General features: G+C 36.9%; 1 long non-coding RNA gene across 1 annotated transcript in view; it reads right to left on the bottom strand.

Moving 5' to 3' along the window:
- The window catches only part of LOC103462113 (uncharacterized), a 95,914-nt gene extending 77,467 nt beyond the window's left edge, over window positions 1-18,447 (bottom strand). The window contains exon 1 of the long non-coding RNA XR_014086861.1: window positions 18,339-18,447. This is a non-coding gene — a long non-coding RNA (uncharacterized LOC103462113). The remainder of the gene's footprint in view (window positions 1-18,338) is intronic.
- Between the last annotated feature and the right edge of the window lie 3,486 nt (window positions 18,448-21,933).

The following is a 21,933-nucleotide window of genomic DNA, read 5'->3' as shown; positions in this document are numbered from 1 at the left end:
AGCTGAGCTTTAGCAGTTTGTCAGTCCTGCTGTGACGTCATCTGATCAGAGTCTCCTCCGCTCTCTGTTTTAAATGCTTTCTTTCAGCGCACTGGCCACAGACTCTCTGACTTGTAACAGAATGACCTTGTTCTGGAAGGTCAGCCTGGACCAGCTTTAAAGTTTGTGTGTGGTGCCATCTCTGGTATTTGGGCAATATTTGATAACTAACCAAATATTGTTTTCTTTTTCTTTCTGAAACTTAATTCTGAGAACTGAACTGCTGTGAAACAGACCACAAACATCAAATATTTGGTTTTGTGAAAACATGAACAAGGTTCCCTGAAGGTTGACAGGTAGTCTGATCACGTCAGGCTCGCCTCGCCTCTAACTAAACACACACACACAGGAATGCTTCAGAACCACCATGCTTCTCACAATAAACCATGTTAAAAATATTATCTTTGCTAACCTATTAGAACAAGAAACATTTTTGTAAGTCACATAATTTTGTGATTTAATAAGAGCTGGACTGACAAGGGTATTGAAGGAAAGAAATTATGTTATGGCAGGTTAAGAATTATTTATGGTCAACATTTTTAACCCCTAAAGAAAAAAAAATCTAATTTAGTGGTTTGTGCATCAGGGTAAATGTACTTACATCTGATCTGTAACATGTTACAAAACTATTCAAATCTACCTGCATGCCACAGAGGAGATGAACAACAATTACATTCAGCGGTAGTTTTCTTCATGACTTTCAATTTCTCAAAATGTGGTGGAGAAATTTTGAGAAACTTTTCTTTTTAATGGTGTGTCAGTGTATTAAGGGTTGCATAAATAAGCTTCATCACAGCCACAACAGTTTTATTGCGTTAAGCTCTTGGCACTGCTCCACCTTGATCTACTTCAGAGGTGCCTAAATCAAGACCTCGAGGGCTACCGTCCTGCAACTTTTAGATGACTGCCTGCTCCAACATACCTGAATCAAAAAGCTGAATTTCCTCACTGGCATCCAGTCAGCTCTGCAGAGGACTGGGACTGAGCAGATCATTTGAGTCAGGTGTGATGGAGAAAGGGGTTCTCTAAAAGATGTAGGATGGTAACTCCAGAAGACTGGACTTGGGGACCCCTGACCTACTTTTTTTTTATTTACCCTGCTCTGAATTTTATTAAGATCATCTTGTTTGGGCCGAGATTCAGCTGTCAGACAGTCTCACTAAAGTACTTCATGTTCTAGCTTTTCTAGGATGGTGGGCAGAATCGATTGGTTCTTTAAGGTCAATGTATTTCCTCATCCACATTATTAAAAGACACCTATAGCCTCTAGACAGGCAAACTGCATAAACTCCTGGTTTTATAAAGGTGGTGACATTTTCCAGTGCAATGTAATTGATCAGGCTGAAGTGATTAGCACATTGCTGCTGCAGCTCCTGTTAAATTTCATGGGACCAGCAGGGTTGCTCTTAGTGTCGGCAATTTGAGTTTGTTTTTCTTTTTTAGAAAATGACGAGAAGGAAAGACCAACAGCAGCATTATCTCCATAAAACTGTTAAACTAATGAACAATTTATATAACATGACTTCTAACTTTTTTAAATGTTATGAAATGTTAACTTATGAAAAGAAAACCGCTCACATCTTTTAGATTAAAGAAAGAATCGGATAAATTTTCCTAAACTATTATTTTTAAACTAAAAATTTAGAAGTATCAAAGTGATTTATTGTAGTTCTCAAGATGCAAAGTGTGCCACTAATTATAAGCATAAATGTTAGTAATATAATGTATAAAGGACCAGGGCCAGTGCTAAATGATTGGTCAAATTTAATGACAATACGTCTCCTTAAAATAACCTTATAAAAATGTAAAAAGATAAATGTATGCTATACTATTTTATTAGGAGATCAATTGAAAACAAAAGCATTTATATCTCATAACTTTTGTTTATCTCTTGTGAAAAGTCCCACTTGTATCCAGTGACTTAAAATGTACCAAACAATAAATCTCCAGCCAGGATTTTATGCCATTACATTTATGTTCCTTAATATTTCCATGATCTGGATGCAATATTGACTGAAGTCCAACCGACTGAATGTGTTGGAGCCAAGATTAAATATCTAGTGCACTAAAAATAACTCTTACAACTATAGCAGCCAAAATAACCCTGTTTTGGAAGAAGCTAGAGCATCCAGATCCGAGTGTAGAAAAGAATTAAACTGATAGTAATCTCACAATGATGAGCAGATTATTATTGACTTATGGATTCACAATTAAGGCAAAAAAAACAAAAAAACTTGAGCCTCTGTTTGCCCCACTGGCTCTAAATGCATACAGTGTGTTGCACTCTTGTGTCCCTCACCAAGGCAGATACTTTCAGCAAAGCTCTTGGTTCTCCCAAAATACTCACTGGTGTTTTCTGTAGTCTGTGTAAAAGGAAAGCGTGCCTCCTTCACAAGTAATTACATAATGAAATTTCTCATATGTACATTAGAGGATGGATTTAAGTAATTTTTAAACCGGTAAAGCCCAGGACATTTCTATTTTAAAAACCTAGGAAAAACTACATCTTATCTAAATCTAAATACAACTTAATAATATAATGACTATCATTGCTGCTGTATATGATGTGCACAGACTTTCTAAATCTTTGCATACGGCATCATTACTAAAGCTGCAGGTGAAATTGTTTTGATCCGTCTCACTGATTGTTACTTGTGTGTTTTGGAGGAGAGGGGCGGATTGAAAGGTTTGTGACAGGCACCAGGCAATTACTCTGATTAGGCAGCCAAAATGTTTTTAAAGCAAATCTAAAAAGGCAAATAACCTTCAGAAAATTTTGGAAAATTATAATTTAAAGCAATTTGGAGAAGAAAGAAAAACCTACGGAAGCGCATTGCTATCACGCAGGAAAAAAAAAATTCGAATGCTATCACGTTATAACGTTATACGTATCTTGTTAAAACGTGATACATATCACGTTATAACGTGATACTATCTTGTTAAAACGTGATACATATCTTGTTAAAACGTGATATGTATCTTGTTAAAACGTGTTATGTATCTTGTTAAAACGTGATACGTATCTTGTTAAAACGTGATATGTATCTTGTTAAAACGTGTTATGTATCTTGTTAAAACGTGATACGTATCTTGTTAAAACGTGATAGTTATCTTGTTAAAACGTGATACGTATCTTGTTAAAACGTGATAATTCTATGTCCAGGAAGTGGCGGTATTATGCTAGGCTAGTACAGTGGCTGACATGAATTGGTCAGGTTTCCCTTCATGTTTGGTCTACACGGATACGGATGTTGCTTTGCACTGTTTTTAAAACCATTAATAGCATGCAACTCTGAGCAGGATCCTAAATAGAACGGGGCTGCACAGAAGGAAACGTCAATTCGGTTCTCTAGCTGTGGCGGCGTTCCTGACTGGATCGAAGCTGAAGTTGGCTTTCGATTGTAGCTTCTGATTCGGGAAATGGGTAAAGAGCGATTAGAACGGAGGCTCAGATGTATTTGCTGAACATTTTCTGTAAAACATTTTTATTGAACAGTACAATAGGTGCATAACGGCAACGGCTGTTCGTAACCAAGCAACCAAAATAAACAGAAGGCTACATAGTGGCAAAAGACAAAAAATTAGATCCTGTTAAGCATTCTTCAAAATAAAAGACTTCCTCTCTCTTCCCTTTGGTCAAAATAAATCATAAATAAAGCTTTGAATTTAATTATTTTTCACATCACCTTTTTGTAATTATGTACAACCAAGTTACATTCAGTAAATAATAATGAGCATTTAAATTATACGTAACATATGACTGTAATTAAGTAACTCCGTCCATTTTCTTTACACCCTTGTACGTTAGTGGGCTCGGGAGGGGTGTTGGTGCCTATCTCCAGCTGACATTCTGGGCGAGAGACGAGGTACACCCTGGACATGTCGCCAGTCTGTCGCAGGGCAACAAAGAGATGCACAACAACACACACACACACACACACACACACACACACACACACACACACACACACACACACACATCTAGGGACAATTTGGAGAGGCCATTTAACCTGACAGTCATGTTTTTGGACTGTGGGAGGAAACCGGAGTACCCGGAGAAAACCCACGCATGCACAGGGAGAACATGCAAACTCCATACAGAAAGACCCGTGCCAGGAATCGAACCCAGAACCTTCTTGCTGCAAGGCATCAGCTCTACCAACTACACCACTGTGCAGCCCTGTAAATAAGTAACTAATCATGGAATTAGATTTAACATGCAAGTGTTAAGAAATCACCTGATATGCTTTGTGAAAAATGATTTGTGAAACCTTTATCTGAATTGTGAAACTTCAAACATGAGAGATTTAAAAACCTTTTTGTATCTGGAATGCATTATAAATGAACTATCACATTTACAATATTTGCTATTATTTTAGCTTTCTGTTTTCTTTCATTTTTTTGTCCTAGAGCACCCGCCTTTCTGTTTGGCTGTTGTGGCTTACAGGGATGCATTTTAACTTGAGAGGAAGTCTTTTATTTTGAAGAATGCTTAACAGGATCTAGTTTTGTCTTTTGCCACTATCTAGCCTTCTGTTGATTTCGGTTGCTTGGTTACGAACAGCCGTTGCCGTTGTTCAGCAAGTGTACTGTTAAAAAAAATAAATCTGAACAGAAAATGTTCAGCAAATACATCTGAGCCTCCGTTCTAATCGCTCTTTAGCCATTTCCCGAATCAGAAGCTACAATCGAAAGCCAACTCCAGCTTCGATCCAGACAGTCAGGAACGCCGCCACAGCTAGAGAACCGAATTGACGTTTCCTTCTGTGCAGCCCCGTTCTGTGTAGGATCCTGCTAAGAGTTGCATGCTATTAATGGTTTTAACCACAGTGCAAAGCAGCATCCGTATCCGTGTAGACCAAACATGAAGGGAAACCTGACCAATTCATGTTAGCCACTGTAAAAGCCTAGCATAATATCGCCACTTCCTGGACATAAAATTATCACGTTTATACAAGATACGTATCACGTTTTAACAAGATAACTATCACGTTTTAACAAGATACGTATCACGTTTTAACAAGATAACTATCACGTTTTAACAAGATACGTATCACGTTTTAACAAGATAACTATCACGTTTTAACAAGATACGTATCACGTTTTAACAAGATAACTATCACGTTTTAACAAGATACATATCACGTTTTAACAAGATAACTATCACGTTTTAACAAGATATGTATCACGTTTTAACAAGATAGTATCACGTTATAACGTGATATGTATCACGTTTTAACAAGATACGTATCACGTTATAACGTGATAGCACTCGAATTTTTTTTTTCCTGCGTGATAGCAATGCGCTTCCGTAAAAACCCACCTAGAGTGATGCTGATTGTAAACCAAGGATTTTCAGCAATCAAGTTACTAAAAGTAGTTGAAGCAGTTTAGCCTTTATGGTGTCATTACACAGTTAATATGAGCGAAATTCATCAATTCTTTAAACCAATTTTAAAATCAATTTTTTTAATTTCTGGGATACTATATCTTCCATTATATTAAAATCAAATGCATCTAAAACTCACTGAAAGATAGTAGCATTTACTTTGTTGTATAAAAGTAAAATGCAAACAACTGCAGACACAATTTAAACAGCATGAACTTCGGTATGCAAACTGCATATTTAAAAACTCAAGGTGAAGCCAGAGTGAGTTTAAAACAAAGTAAGAGTGAGTCAGTAAAAGGTTTAAGACCATGCGCCCTGAACTTCAACAAGTGTGGCCGAGGTCTCAAAATTGTCATCACCCCGGCAGCCTTTGAGAAATCAGCCAGCGATTCACTGTGTCTGAGCAAAGTTACACGAATGGCAGCTGCAGAAACTCAAGGCTGGGCCAGAAGCACAAGGAAAACATCCAACCCACTTTGGCTTAGCGTTCATCCCTCAACATTGCCTTCCAATATTTTCTGTGGCTGCTAAAACCCTGAGCGTCCATTGTTTTTGGCAGAAGCTTTCATCTTCTGGCTGGTGTTCATGAATAACAAGCAAAACAACAATTACTTGCAAATGTATTCATCGTTTACGGCTCATAATTGCTCATAGTTTTTAGCCGTGGCCGGAGCCAGACATGGTTTATTTAGGACTCCTGCAGGAGAATTATGCTACCTCCATCTTACATGTTAATGCTTTAACATTGTTCAGAAAGGATGAATGTAGATGACCCGCTGGATTAGAGTGAGCCTTTTTAACAGTTGGTGTGCTTTTGAGCCAAGGACAGACATTGGGTTGACAAATGATGCCTCCAAGTGAAACAAAGCCAGATTAGCACATTTCTCTCCTCTGAATAAATACTGGAAGCTTCCTTTTGTGTAGCTAAAGGATAAATCCTCCTGTAATCTATTTATAGAATTTGTTTGTCTTTTGTTTCTGCCATGGCAGATGGCACAGCCCTGCTAAACAGTGGCAATCATGAATGGGATTTTGTAAAGTCAAATTAAAAAGTTATGGATATGCCATTGTGAGGATGCCACAAGTGTTCACGGTTAGAAGTGCTTCTACAAGCTTTCATAATGACACAAATATGGTCAAGTGAGAATATGACGACAACAGATTAAGAGGAAATCCAAGAGAAATGCTGCTTCACTTGATGATGATTTTAAAACCAGCTCTGAATGTGAAGATATTCAGTAAAATTAACAGAGGAGCTGCACAATATGTTGGATCCCGGTTGTCATCACAATATACATTTTTTCAATAGCCAGAATCTCAAATATTGGCAAGTTCTGGTGAAAATTATAAGATTATATTTGTTTTGTTCTGGACTTTTTCTAAACTTATAAGGAGCTGCCTATTAAAATGTCTTCAACACAAAAATAAAGAGGCATTACATCCCATTAGTGTCTCTTCAAAATATGTTCCATATGTGGAATTTCTATAGCAAACTTAATTTATCTACAGACGTGGACTTTGCCCTTCAGCTAATGGATTATTAGAGAGTGCATTTCAAAGTCGAATCATAAACAACATCCAGGGTTTAAGTGTTTGCTTCAATCAAATGTAAAATCAGCTGCTTAAATGGAGATTTCTATACATTTTCAGATACTTTTATACCAGTAAGGGATATTTATTTACACATGCGCTTAAAACTGTGCACAAATACCATTTGAAGAGTTGCTCATAAAAACTGACAGCAATTAAAAAAATTATTTTCAGAATCAACAACCAATGTTATCTTTTGGGAACAAAAACAATATATTTTGACCCATCCTGGTCATAATGCAGGGATGAAGAAGCTGGCTGTTTTAAAGAAAAACTGCTCAAAAATGTCTAAAAACAAAGTTGTTACAATGATGAATAATATAAATCAACTGTATCAATCTGCATCAAATAATTAGAGCAACAACAATTCAATCTTTCTGGGCTGGAATAAGTGCTTTTAAAACAGAAACTCAGTGCAAAACAGACTTTCTTTCATCCTAGTGTTAAATGATGGTGCTCTACACTGACTGCTAAAGCTCTCCATTCCAATATTACCCCATTTCATTAGCTCCCAGACAATTGTGGGCTTGACATATTGAGAGGTCGAGCAAGGACTGTGCTCAGGGAAATAGATGTGAAGCTAATGCACTTTGCTAATGTATTATTTAGTAAGTGGCCTTGCTAATTGAGTTTTAATGTCAGTGGCCGCTCTAAGATACGCATTCGAGGGAGCGCAGGGTAAAGTTTAGATCTTGATAGATTACAGCGGGGCACTTGTGGCAGCTCTAAAGGTTATGGCCAACGCTAAAGCAACCACCACCACAACCTCAGCTGTTTTGGAGGAAACCTGACCATGACCGTTCTCATTTTAAAAATGCACACACTACTGAAAAAGCACCCAGAGAGACGAAATCAAATGTGACATGAAAAAATATTTTCCACATGTTCAGAGCTACAGCAAGGCTTTTTACAAGTGGGGCAGAGGAGTTTAAGATGAAGATGTGGTCAAGTTGTGGGAGATAGAGAAATAATTGAGGAGGAAATGAAAAGTGATTTGTGGGAGCATAAAATGCAAAAGTTGAGAAAATAATGTCTAATATAGAATAACAAACAAAGCAATCATAATCCCTCAGCAGAATAAAGAATGAAACTGAACTAAAATGTATTCAAACTGAGAACAGTTCAAGGTTGGTATGTTGGAAACCTGAATAAACAAGGAGAAATTTGCATTTTAAACAGCAACACATTATCCACTGCAGCTTTGTGGAAGTCATTAGTTACACCCTTCCTTGCAATTAGTTTGCAACTTCAACCCACACATTGCATATGATAGGAAGACACAGAGAAAGACTCTAGTCTTTATGAGAATCACTCACCCACGGCACGAGATAAAACACAGCAATAACTTATTTCAAAAATCCCAACCGGCTAATTAACATTGTGAATTCAACCAGAAAGTCACTATTCCTTTGATGAGTTTAATTGCACTGATGTGTGAGCTCCAATTTAGCAACTCAAATAGAGAGCTGCTTTGGCTCCAATAAATTACCTTAAAGACAGAACAAAGTTTTTTTGTTTTTTTGTCGGCTTAATCAGGTTTAACTTCACCTGAGCTCGTTTGGTGATCTAACGCTCTTAAATGAGTTTTTCTCGCAAGGTTAATTATGAAGCTCTGAATTAAATTTGCCTCAGTGCTGATTGCTTATTTAGAAAAACGTCTTCAGCTCTGCAAAGAGGTAATGTGATTTATGAAATGGACCGAACCCCAGCTGAAACCTGCTCTGTGTTTAGTTTTCCAGATGACTTTGAAGAGCTACTGAAAACCAACGGCTGGGAAAACAGTAACCATCAATTTAGCAAAAAATAGCCTAATTTCTTATCTCGTCACTTGTGTGTTAAAACAGGGTGTAGTCTAGCTGTCTCTGAAGTTGGAGCTATGCTTTTTTTAAAGAATAATTACTAATGTCCAATTAGATTCTCCACCAAATACAAGACAGTTTGAGGTATTTACAGAAAGAAGGGCATCTGGACCTGAAGTTAATAGCGGCTCTTGAAATGCAGATGAGAATTATGCACGGCTAGCAATTTGTTAAAAACTACTAATGAATGCACATAAGTTAACATTTTATTGTAGCGTTTCCCAAAGATTCTGTAGATGTTAATTAAATAGGTTATTCAATTTTTCAACTAACATGCTAGTTGCAAATAAGCTCATTCACTATGCAGCATTGTCCTCCACAGCAGTGGGCAACACACATAGCAACCAATATTTGGCATTTCTAAATGGTGTCTAATAATTTCTCCAGCAAATTTATTTCTAAACTCAGCCTCAAGAGGTGAATTTTTAAAACAAGCAGAAAAAGAAAATTAACATCACACACTAAACCCAACAGGAGACGCCTGTGTTTAAGGCACATTACAGTGCAATGTACCAATCCAACTCTTGTCCTGAAGGTAGGATATCAATAAGATTAACCACCTTCACATTTAACACCATATCTAAAATATTTGTCAACCCTTTTTCTTATACAAGTCTGTACAAAATATAGATGTTGCAATTTTCTTATGATCCGTCAAAGTGCGTTTACTTCTTCAGACACGAGGCAAGTCGCCGTCTGCTGTCAACAGGGCTGATAATGCACAGGATCCCACTCCTGGCTGGCTCTGTAGATCATCACTAGACATGAGCCACTGTGCTGACTTACTCTTACATGTCCTCTGTGACTGCTTCGTTTGGTGGCTCAGAGGTACAGAAACTTCAACCTCTTATGCCAACTCATTACAAAACTGACACCATGGCAGAAAACTGTCCAAGGCTCAACTTGCAGTAAGAATTTTTTGTATTCAGGTCCACATGCTGCAAATAGATTGTGTGTCACTCGAAATATGTTTAAAGTGTCCAACACAACGATCGAGTCTCTCTGCTACAGCTTTCAAAGGAATGGATGACACTCTTGTTTTATCCAGTTCCTCTGGTAGCCTTGGTACCACCTGCTTTAATAATCTTAGGCAAATCTGTAAACAAAAACAACAATAAGTGACCAGACATATTTTTACACAATCGAATTTAAACCATGCTTATCTTCAATCTGCCAGTATAAGAGCAACTCCTCACAAGTTCAGAACTGTTCAAAGGGAATCATCATCTATTTCTCATCATTATCCCCAAGTCTTCACCCATGAACAACCTGCGATTACCCTCATCATCCTTATGGACACCCTGACATTCATAAGTGAATCTATTGACGATTACAATTATGGAGAGTGATTGAGCTCATCCCTTAAGTTCCAGCACCTGCTCCTGAAACATGCAGGGTCTGTAAATGGAACAATTAAGATAATTGACTGTACAAGCCCCATTAATAAAGCCTGCGCTGCAGCTTGGAGCGGCGATTTGATTAATTCTCTAATGGAGAAGCCCGTGTTCCTCTATTGTTCTTCATTTGCCCTCTTTATTCCATATGATGGTTATTTCCTGTGAGAAGGGTTTTATTTGACAGCAATTGCGGCGTTTGAATGGACAAAGACTGAACGGCAAACAGTCAGTGTCTAGGTGACAAATAATCAATGTTTATGCAGTAACTAAGTGCAAGTTAAACGTTTGCTTCTTAAACAGAACGGTATTGATATTTTCACAATGAACAAAGTTCAGAAACAGGAATGAAATAAAGAGAAAATAAAATAAAGGATGGTGCAAAAATGTTGGTATTGCCAGGGGTACAAAACAAAAAATTTTTTATGTAAAAACAAATAAATCCTACTAGATAATGGCTGAGGCTCGTAAGGGAGTCAGCATCCACAATGACCTGTGACCCTTATTCACAATGGCTGAAACACCATTGAGACACAAAGATGCTAAATAAAATGGGAGATTAAAGTTTGCTAAGGCCCTCAGGGACAAAGACCTAACTTTTTATAGACATGCTGTGCAATGTAGAAAAACTAAAATTTAACTGCTTGGACGTAATGAAAATCATTACATTTGGAGGAATGAGAGGGGAAACTCTTAAGCACCAGCTATATGTGAAGTCTTTTCATAATAGAGAGACATTCCAATGAATATTTAATTATAAATTAAAAGTCTTGCACGTTATAAAAACAGATTTCTTAATCAGGTTTTGTCATGTTAAAGTTGTGCCCTTTTCTTCGCATGTAATTGAATAACTTTACCGTTCAAAGTTTAGTAGCCAAGATGTTAAAATGAGAATAAGAGTTATAAATCAAAACACTTTGCACTACAGTGGACAGATTAATCACACCAGGAACTTGAAATGACTGCTGCTCACTGTGGCATCATTTAACAACATTTTTAGAAGTGGCCAGATACTGGAAAAATAGCAACTTTTCAGACAGACTTAAATGGTGTAATTAGGAGTTACCAATATTCCCTAAAAGATCAAATCTGGTCATCTGCTCTGTGGAAAGCTAAAAGTGGACAAAAATGAATATGGTAATTTGTTAGTACAGAACAATACACATTTTTTTTAATGTAGCTGTAAGAGCTGATTCTAGTTTGCACATATAAAGGAAGAACTTGTCAAAATGTTGGCTAAAAGTAAAGCAGAAAGTTAGAATTGCTTGATTACTGACGCATGCTAACTCCTAATCTTGTTTGCTGTGTTACTCTGAATGCACTGAAATATTTACAATAATTCACATTAGTAAAGGCGTAACAATAAAAATAATAAAATCTGTGACTTTCCTTCACTAGTTCTTTGCCATTCAGTAAAAAAAGTGTTTCAATAAATAAGATAGCTACAACATATAGAGCACTGTGTTAGGCTACCTTGACTAGTAGTGTATATTTTTTTGTTTCAGGGACTCAGTGCCTTGCAGGTTTTAGAGGCTCCAGCACATATAATTAAATAGTAGGATTACTTCTTTAGAAAGCTATCAAGCTCTGCATGAGTCAGACAGTGGTTTGTTGATTCAGTGAATGTGTACTAAACCAGGAAACATTTTAAATATGCAGGACACCTGCTCTCAAGAATCAGACGCTAGTGACCTTGACAGCCTTAGATTTTTAGACCAACCTGTATGATCGCCACTTCTACCCTTTTATGAGCAGGAAACCTGGATACTTAAATAAATAGGGCATATGCTTTTGGGGGTTTCTCTATATTTCACTTCACAGAAATGCATGGCTTTCTGTCTTGTGGCCTGTCTAATTCATTTAAGAATTACGTGTGTTCTTCAGCTGCTTCCTAATAAAACAAGTGTGCGCAGCTGCTTCTGGCTCACATGTATCTGGCGATTTGCTTTAAGGGCCTCTTCATGGCATCTGTAATAGAAGACAAATACCCTCTGGGTCAACAAAACCCAGAGGGTTTTTTCTCTGAGGGATGGAAAACCATCCCTCAGACGAAAAAAAATAAACATGGGTTGCTCTAGGTAATCATGGCAAAACCACTAAAGAATTTCAAATTATCCTGAATTTATTTTCCATTAGGTCTGTGTTGAAATCAAAAAGGCCAATTTCGCTTGGACAGAAAAAGATATTATAAAAATATTTTCAAGGAAGCTCGTCATATCTGAAATGAAATAACTTCCCTGTTCACCCCCTACTGTGTGTACATTTACACTGCAACAACAAAAACCTGAAGACATTTAGCTATGCTGCAAGCAGAGAAGCAAACTAACAGCTTCTCTTTAGACACACTCCAAGATTTTTGGAATGGTCAGCATGGGTCCACTTCTTCCAAACCAACCGAGAATGTGTTTATTTTTCCCATGCAGATTTTAGGACAACATTGCCCACTTGTGCAAAGGTGAAAAGGGCAACAAGCTACTGGCTTAAGGGACAAAAAGGTAGCTAAATATCATTAACAAGCCATCATTTACAAGATCACAAACAAACCCAGAAGAAAATATGTGCTAAGTAGTTTCAAGGCTTTTTTCTTCCCCAACTGAAATGCCTCTCATGAGGTTTCAGGCAGCCTGCCAGCCAAATCTAATATGGATTTATATACAAAGAAAGTGCTCAGTTTAACATAATGAATATTTAATCATGCATGGAACCGGTAAAGCAATTTTGCTGAAATAATTGAAAGCAGACCATGACTCGGCTGGGGGAACAGCAACAGCTAAACTGTTGACCCAAAGGAGCCCAAAAATCTCATGCTGGATTACTGCTGGCACACACTCTGATAAATGAGGTTAGGAATCTGGGCTGGAATCAGTGGGTGTTAAATCTGGTGATTCTATCAGGACACAAACACACACACACACACACACACACACGCGCACACAGAAACGTCTGCCGAGACAAGACATATGCTCATGTTAGACAACTCTATCCTTCAACAGTATTTTGACTATTATCCTGTAAATAAGCACCAAGTCAAGTCTAAATCATTAGGACAACACAGCATCTGTGGCAAAGTATATAAGCTGTCAATTTAAATTTAGTTAGCATGTACAAAAATATTTGATCCAACACAAGATTTTAATTAAATAACCAAATAAAATCTACCAGTTCTCCAGAAACTCATCTTTAGAACTAAAAAACTGAATGAAAGATTCATCTAGTTTTGTACAAGTAGCGTGTGAAATTGACCCTTTTTCTTCTCATTATTATAATAGCACAGAATATACAAAGAAAAATGTTTGGCGACATCGCAAAGCAGCAATTTACAGCAAAATACAAGAAAAGCTGAACTTCAATACGAGAAGACGGCTCCACCTCTTATTTATAGAAGGAAGAGAGGCCATAAGCGGATTTGAGGAAAAGTGTTCACTTATGCAAAATAAAACAGGTTATCTGGTCTATTTGGTGATTCCCCAGCACCCTTAATAAATCAGCTTAGGGTGCAGCCTAACGGCTTCATTCACCCTACAAATCTCTGCACTTCAATAACATGCACCAGCGAGCACAGATTAATTTAATAACTCCTTAATATTCTCCATGAAAAAGAACAGGAGACCAGCGACTCAGGAGCATACGGGGAGGGAGGTGAGGGCGGCTATCTGTGGAGTAGGATATTGCTGCAGCAACAGATTGAATATTACGTAATGATGTCATTTATATTCGATTGGAAGTGTTTAGCTCCCCAGACTGGGGACTCAAACAGATCTAGAGATTTGTCTATGATGGAGACCAGTAATGAGAGAAAGATTTGGTGGCTATAGTAGTTGTGAAAAAAGCATAAAGGTGAACAGATTGTGTTAAAGTGTAAACGCCGTCAGAAAACACGTAAATGAAATATGTTTCATTTGTATAATGTGCAGCTGATTTCAACCCAGATGTTTCTAAGCACCTTTATATGAGGAAACTTATTCTATCAGCTCATTGTAAGACATTCAAAGATGATTTCTTCTTTTTTATGATTTCTTCTCATTTTTTTGTGTTTTAAAAAGAACAAAAGTGAACTTTACACAATAAAAGACTAAATTTGACAAAGTAATACTGACATTACTTTCTACAAGCATGTGAATGTCTGAATGTAGCGCTTTGGTGTACTCTGAACTTGATAAGGTGCCAAACAAGTACAGGAAATTTACCACAATTCTGAACTAAGCTTTCTTAAATAGAAAATTAAAAATATAAAGTTGCATTCATTGCATTTATGTTTCTGAATCCCATTTGCAAAAAAAGAAATTTCAAAATGCTTAATGTTTAAAAGTTGAAAAAAAATGTTTCTATTTTGAAGTCAAAACAAATAATTTAATGTTCATGTTTTACCGCAAAGCACAAATACATTTAAAAAAATACTTTATTAATCCCAAAGGGGAATTAAATGTTGTTGTAACTCGTTAATTTAAATTCTTCAGAGATAACAGCTGGAACTAAAACTTGCTGATAATGTTTTGTATATTATTTACTCTTTCAACAATATTGACACAAAATGCAACTTTTCAGGTAAGCTACAAGTAAAATCACATTTCCACACCAGACTGATGTCTGAAGAGGACAAAACCAAGAGTCATACTAAAAAGACTTAACAAATAAGTGCAAAGTTCAGCTTTAAAACACATACAGGAAGGTCAAGTTAATATACTGAGGATTGGTAAAAACATTTGCGTTTTCAACTCATAAAACTACATTTTCAGTCACAGATATTGAACCTTTATTTCCAGATAAACTTTTTTTTTTGCGAATGCCCCTTGATTTCCTCAGCTATTAGCAACATCGGTTCAGTATTTCCACTTTATCTTTGCTTTTCTAAACATTACTATAAACAAACTAGCTCAAAGATGATTCATAATATTTAAATGCTGAGGCTTAATGCACCACAATCAATGTCTATTTTCTTATTTTCCATCAGAAATAATAGATATTCCACAATAAGCAAAACAAGACAAAACGTCCACACTGTAAATGAGTACAGTGAGCTCCAAGTGGCACACAGAGGCAGAAGCAGAGCTCACAGTCGGTGTAATGAGGTTTTTTAATATATATATATATATATATATATATATATATATGCATTTGACGGTAGCCTGCAGCAAAGGTCTTCCATCTGTTTCCTATTGGAGAGGGAACAGGAGGCAAGGTGAACGCAAACAATCAGTGGAGTAGAGTGACACCTTGTGGCAGAAGTTCAGAAGTTTACACAAACTTAATAAAGGTTGTCATACCGTCTCTCATAAATGGGGAGCTTCTCATTTAAATTATTTCAGTATAAGTGATAATAAAGATGTGCACCAGAATGCCTCAACTTTGCCTTTTCTCATTTTAGATATAATTTTTATGATATATTTTAGTTGATACACACAAGAAATGCTTTAAAATATAAGTAAATATATTATATAGAAATACATTTGTCAATTTACTGAATGCAAATTTACTTATGCCTTTCAATCAGAAAATGTGAGATGCAGTCAAAATTTAAACCTATACACCAGATGGCTTATATACAACCTTCACAGTGGGATTACCGCAAAATAAAGTTTTTAGTTCACAAAAAAAATAAAGCTGGTTAAATAATTACATTAACTGAGGGGGGAACAATCTTTACCTCGTCCCTTATTCATTCTCAAAGGAACATGGGAATTGGCTGACAGTGACTAAAGATTTGTTTGCATATCAAGTGACTGTCGTTTGTGCAGGTAGATTAAACACTAAGGTCAATGTTGAACCTGTAAAAGCACTCGACAAAGAATGGCATTACAGTTGTTATTAATGTGTTTGTTTTAACTTGGTACACACACACTCTGCTTTGTGTGTGTATTAGAGGTGGTGTGAGAGGCTTTTAGCAAGATCAACAGGCAAAGTGGGTAAACAGGCTTACCAGTGGCCATCACCTGTGGAGGATGTTATAGCTTTACCCAGCACACAGATCCTGCCTTTAGCTTTTAAACTGTGAAAACAAGACATTGTGGGACTTTCACAGGTCTCATAAAGCCTTATCTCACCACTGTCCCCAGCATGCTGTGCATTCTCAGCATGAGCCCAAATGGATTTATTCTGTTTTCCCATAGTGATATAAAACCATTTGAACACACAAATCAACCATAGTAACTTTCTCAATGATTACTGAAATGCAGCTGGATGCCAGTAACCATCGCTGCAAATCCACACATTCATCATAATAAAACAATCTGTACTGATGGTTAAGTTGCAAAAGGCTTTTGACAACTTAACGGTGTCAGTTCACCAACACAGAACTGAGTTTGATGACTCTTTGACAAATGTGTAAAACTTTGATTTAAGGGACATGACCATCAAGTCCTGTGAAGAAAAAAATACAACATAAATAATAGTGGCATTTAAAGATACACACTGTCATCGCTATGATAATGCGCTAAAGCAACAGTTGATCGGATTGTATTTCCAAACTCCAGGACTCTCTGGAGCATTGGCCCTGTGCCCTGACGTTTAGAGGGCCCAGACCAATATTCATTTTTTAATAAATGAACACCCAGATAATGCCTTAATTTTAACAATTACCAAATGGTTTGAGACCATGTGAGGAGAACTGCTGTAATTCATTCCTGGAACTGTCAGTCATGATTGGTCTATTCTAGTTGGGTCATGTTTCACATTTATCATTTATCGTGTGCGTTGATGGGGATCAGTGATTGCTGTTATAATGGCAGACAACAGAAAGAATTAGATGAGATTTAAATCATATTACAGAAACGGTTTGGAGTCTGACATTTGGAGAGACCAAGACCTACACAAACATGCTTGCCATTACATCAACCTTTCCAGAACCTGAGCTTCTGCCTGAAGCCAGAGGCGGAAAGAAGAGGCCGTAGAGACACAATGACCTTTAGATGCATGTTTTAGATGCATCTAAAACCATTAGATTTGTCCTAATCTACTGCACACTGAAATTTTAATTTCAGTTTCCATTCAAACATTAAAATGGAGAGCAACAGTTGAACTGTGAAATCTGTCTTGTGTATTACCTCTTGGTACATCTTAAGATGATGGATCTGTCAGTCCATTGCCATTGTGGCACAGCGTTTCGACACACGATTCACATACAATGCAATTACATACAGTCGTGTCAAGTGAACAATGCAGATAAAAGGTGTACAGATGTCAAATTAAACTCTTGCTATAACACCTAGACTTCTGGAGTGAGAGTCAAGCTTTTTCTCAAACTCATAGAAAATCTATGAATAAGCAACAGGGACTGGACCTGCAAATTAACTGCAGTTTATGTACTGGACAATAGTTATTTTGTAACACTGAATGTGTTTTTCTAATAAACTCAAATCAATATTCTGTCATTTTCAGATACATCACTTCTCCAACGTGCCTGAATCAAATGAATGGCTCATCAGCACTGAATTACATGCTGGGGGGATTCAGCCTTTTGATTCAGGTGTGTCGGAGAAGATTTCCATTTAAAAGTTGAAGGATACCAGCGCTTAAATCTGGACTTGGACACTCCAGTTTTACTCTGAGCCAATATTATTGTCCACAATTATCTTTAAGTTCCAGGATAAGGGGCCACTTAATCCCCGACATTATTCTTAAAAGGTTTAGGTGTTAAGGGGGAAATTAATCATACAGAGCCAAAAAGGATTTCACGCAGTCAATTTTGTTTTTTAGAGCTCCGACATGTTTATGCTTTAGTACAACTTTGCTCGTGGTGCACATGTCTTTGGATAGCATAAAAATGCTACTTAACGAACAGCGACTTCAGCTGTACAAATATAGATTTTTGACTCCGTCCCAGTCTCAATGACGCTCTATTTAAAATTTCATCAGTCCTTCCTTGGATATTATTAATAAAGTTAAGCATATCCTGCTGAAACGGCGAAAAACAATGGACATATTTCAAGAACAAACTTAGTCATACATAAAACGAAATATACTCATTAAGGTTACTGGCTAATTATAATAGATAAACATTAATCTTTGACAACTTTATTTACTTGAAGAGAAATATCAACCTTGGTTTATAAAGCTTCCCATATTACTTACCTTAAAAAGTCGTCCGGAGTGACTTTAAATTTAAAGTAGAGTAACAAATTCTCCATGTTTGCCATCGAGGTTGACGCAGGTGAGGACGAAATGTTAATTAGGGAACTCGGCGTTATGGCAAGATGTTTTAGGATTTAATTCATAGTTATCTAACAATAATTGATCCACATTATTATTATTATTATTATTATTATTATTATTATTATTATTATTATTATTATTATTATTATTATATAGCCTTGTTAACTTAAAGTAAAATTTAAGTTAACTTAAAGTTACATTTAAGTTAACAAGGCTATTAGTAATAGAACATTCTACTGTAAGGATAAAGCTTTCAAACCCTATAGCTCTCAATCATTTAATCAACAACCAATTTATATTTAAGATAGAAAATATAAAATGAACCTATCAACTAATGTATTGTCACTTGTAGATATTTTATTGTATGGTATCATCCACAGCTAGAGAATCAAGTGTTAATTAACTTTATGTTCTGCGATTCCAACAACGTTTGGTTTGGTTTGTAGAAAGCATCTTGTGTGTCGCTGAGCCGCTGAATCAATGTACATCACCATGCTCAAACGGGGCCAAGTGTCTAATCTGCAGGTTTATTTTATTTTCATGAATACATCAAGTCTGTGTTGGCCATAGTTTATCACATTCAAAGTGTGAAAACAGAAAATTTGACAAATTTTAACAGATGTTGACCATGTATGTATTTGCGTAACTGCTGTTTGTTTTGGTCATGGTTACCTGATCAAGTCGAGATGAAATGCGTTTTTGTCCTTTTGATGATTAAATAGTGATTTGGACAGATAAATGACCAAGTACACTTGGACTGTACCAACTGTAGTCACCTTTCTGCTTGTTTTGACAAAGCGAAAGTAACACTGGCTTTGAATTCTGATAATTTATGTAAAATTTCCAAAGGAATATTGGAATGTAGTTCCATTACTAAAACCTGGAACACCTTCCTTCAGGTGAGGGAAGTTGGCTGACTTCCTGCTAAACAAAGGCAAAGCAGTTCTCAAATTAAACAACTAAATATTAGTTCAGTGATTCACAGAACAGCTAAGCTGGTCTAACAGCTTTACTCACTGGCAACGTATTTTTAAAAAGTACTTTGGACATTTAAGCACGTAATTTTAACAAAATTACCTAAAATGTATGCTAGCGTGGTGCTGAAGGTACTAGGATGGGTTTTTACCTCCATTTGCTTTCTCCATCATGCCATGTCCGACTAATTTTTGAGAGCACTTCAAGGATTTATAAAAGTTGTGAAAGTCTTCTGGAGCCAGTTTGAAGGAAATGTATACTGCTCAAAAAAATAAAGGGAACACTTAAACAACACAATATAACTCCAAGTAAATCAAACTTCTGTGAAATGAAACTGTCCACTTAGGAAGTAACACTGATTGACCCGACGAGGGTCCCCGTTGTCAATCAGTTGTTGTTTAAGTGTTCCCTTTATTTTTTTGAGCAGTGTATATTCCAGGAACATAATTTCAAGCAATTCTCAAAATGCTAGAGTCAAGATGAAACATGCTAAACAAATGTATACATTTATTAATGTGGGTACACCTATAATTTTGACACATTCCTTATTGGAGGAAATCCAAATTTGTGCATCCATTTTTTAGCAATCCCTGAAACAGTAATAACAGTGTTAAAAAATATATATGAAAATGTGTTATCATTTCATGCCCATGAGGACAGCATGTAAACTTATGCCCAGAAACGTAAGCTCTACAGTGGAAATAAAATTACCCGAGCTGCAGACATGAAATCCGGTGCTTTCTTCTCACAGCTGTGCACAAGATAGGTGACCATTGTGTTACAACCTACCAAAGCAAACACAATGAGTCCACAATGTGTAAGAGGAGCTGTGTTTACAAAGCCATTAGCAAGTGTTTGAGCCAGAGAAGCCATTTAGTGTTGCGTGCTGTCGTGAAGTATTTACCCTGACAATGCTTAAAGACTGACTAGTTACACAGGCAGGGGAGGAAACGTCAATATTTTGAGAAGGCTGAGGGTTGCCGATAGCCGTTTCCCCACATTTAGACCACTTCCAACCACTCTGCAAAGCGGACGGCCCACAAAACAGAACCCACATCACCGCTGCAGCAAGTGAGGACAGAGCAGTTTGGGAAAAATATGCTTTAGTTTCAGTGCTCTCATTGTCTCAGGTTTCACATTTTGTACACCGGTGAACTACGTCGTGTCTCATACGAGTAACAGCAAGATTCAGTGGCAGTGAAAAAAAAAATAGAACTCAACATTTGTAATAGAAAAATGATAGTGAGTCCATACAAAATTAAACTAAATGATTGGAAAAAGAATAAAAAAACAGTTCTACAAATTCCAGCTGTAGAAATGCCTTCTGTTGTCAATTTGCAAAGTGCACATTAGAGCTCATACTTTTCAGCTTCATTTGCCGTGAAGCAAAATGGCTGCGATTTCAGACTTCGGGACACGTAAATGACAACTCGTTTTCCAGGCAGAAATGTTGCACGCCAACTCAGTGACCTCATCTGCCAGGTTGTCCAGGCATTCACTGTGAAATGATATCAGACACAGGAGAAGGAAACGGCTGCAAATTAATAGGCGGGCGGGAAATGCACTATTGCCTCAGCTCAGGCCTACAGTAAGGCGAGGCTAAATCTTTCACAGGTTAGAAGAATTACAGCAAAAAAAAAGAAGCAGATAATCATGTACAAGAGTTTTTGGGAGCTGCAGGGTTTTGCAGGTATGTAGCGCCATCTGCTGTTCAGAGCTTACAGACAACTAAATCCATCAGTTTCTACAATCCGACAGAGAAGCGGAGCAAGTCGACATTATTCTAAGCAGCAGTAAGGCCGTGTTTACACCTCCACCTCATCATGTGATTCCGTCTGACCTTCCTTCCCTGCTGACAGACAAAAACACGCATAAGCTGCATAAACAAGTGTGCACTTGTCAGTAGAGCAAACTGTGCACTGAACCTGAAAGGGGCCCTCAACTCAAAAGCATAGAAGGAAATGAGTTTGACCTCTACTTTGTCTGCTTCTACCAGTGAATGAACCAGTTCATCTTTTCCAGGATAATGATGTGAAAACTTCATATTTTCTTTTATCACTTTTTCTTGGGTATGTTTTACCGATACATGGCTCTAAAAAAAGAGACTACTTAAAATGATCAGTTTCTTTGATTTTACTTTTTATAGGTATATGAGCAGAACAGACATTGTTCTGTTATTCTATTAGCTACTGACATGTCTCTGAAACCCCAAGCAAAACTTTTGTATTTGCTTGCAGAAAACTGAAAGATGGTCAAAATAAAAAATATGCCGTGCTTTCGGACCTCAAATAATGCAAAAATAAAAAAATGATTCATTATATTCATTTTTTTTTAACTCAGAAAGAGTTCAGAAACCAATATTTGGTGGAATAACGGTGATGTTTTCAATGGGGTTCAGTGCAGTGATCTCTTCATTTTTTCCAGAGCTGCATATTTAGCAAAACTAACATGAAAAAAAACAGTCAATTCAGCCTCTGCACTCATTATATTCCCTGGTAAATGTTATATATATATACATACACTTGTTTTTTGAGTTGCA

The sequence above is a fragment of the Poecilia reticulata genome, chromosome 3 (assembly GCF_904066995.2).
Source record: "Poecilia reticulata chromosome 3, P_reticulata-male-v2, whole genome shotgun sequence".
In the NCBI taxonomy this organism is placed as follows: domain Eukaryota; kingdom Metazoa; phylum Chordata; class Actinopteri; order Cyprinodontiformes; family Poeciliidae; genus Poecilia; species Poecilia reticulata.
This window is presented reverse-complemented; position numbering and strand designations above follow the sequence as displayed.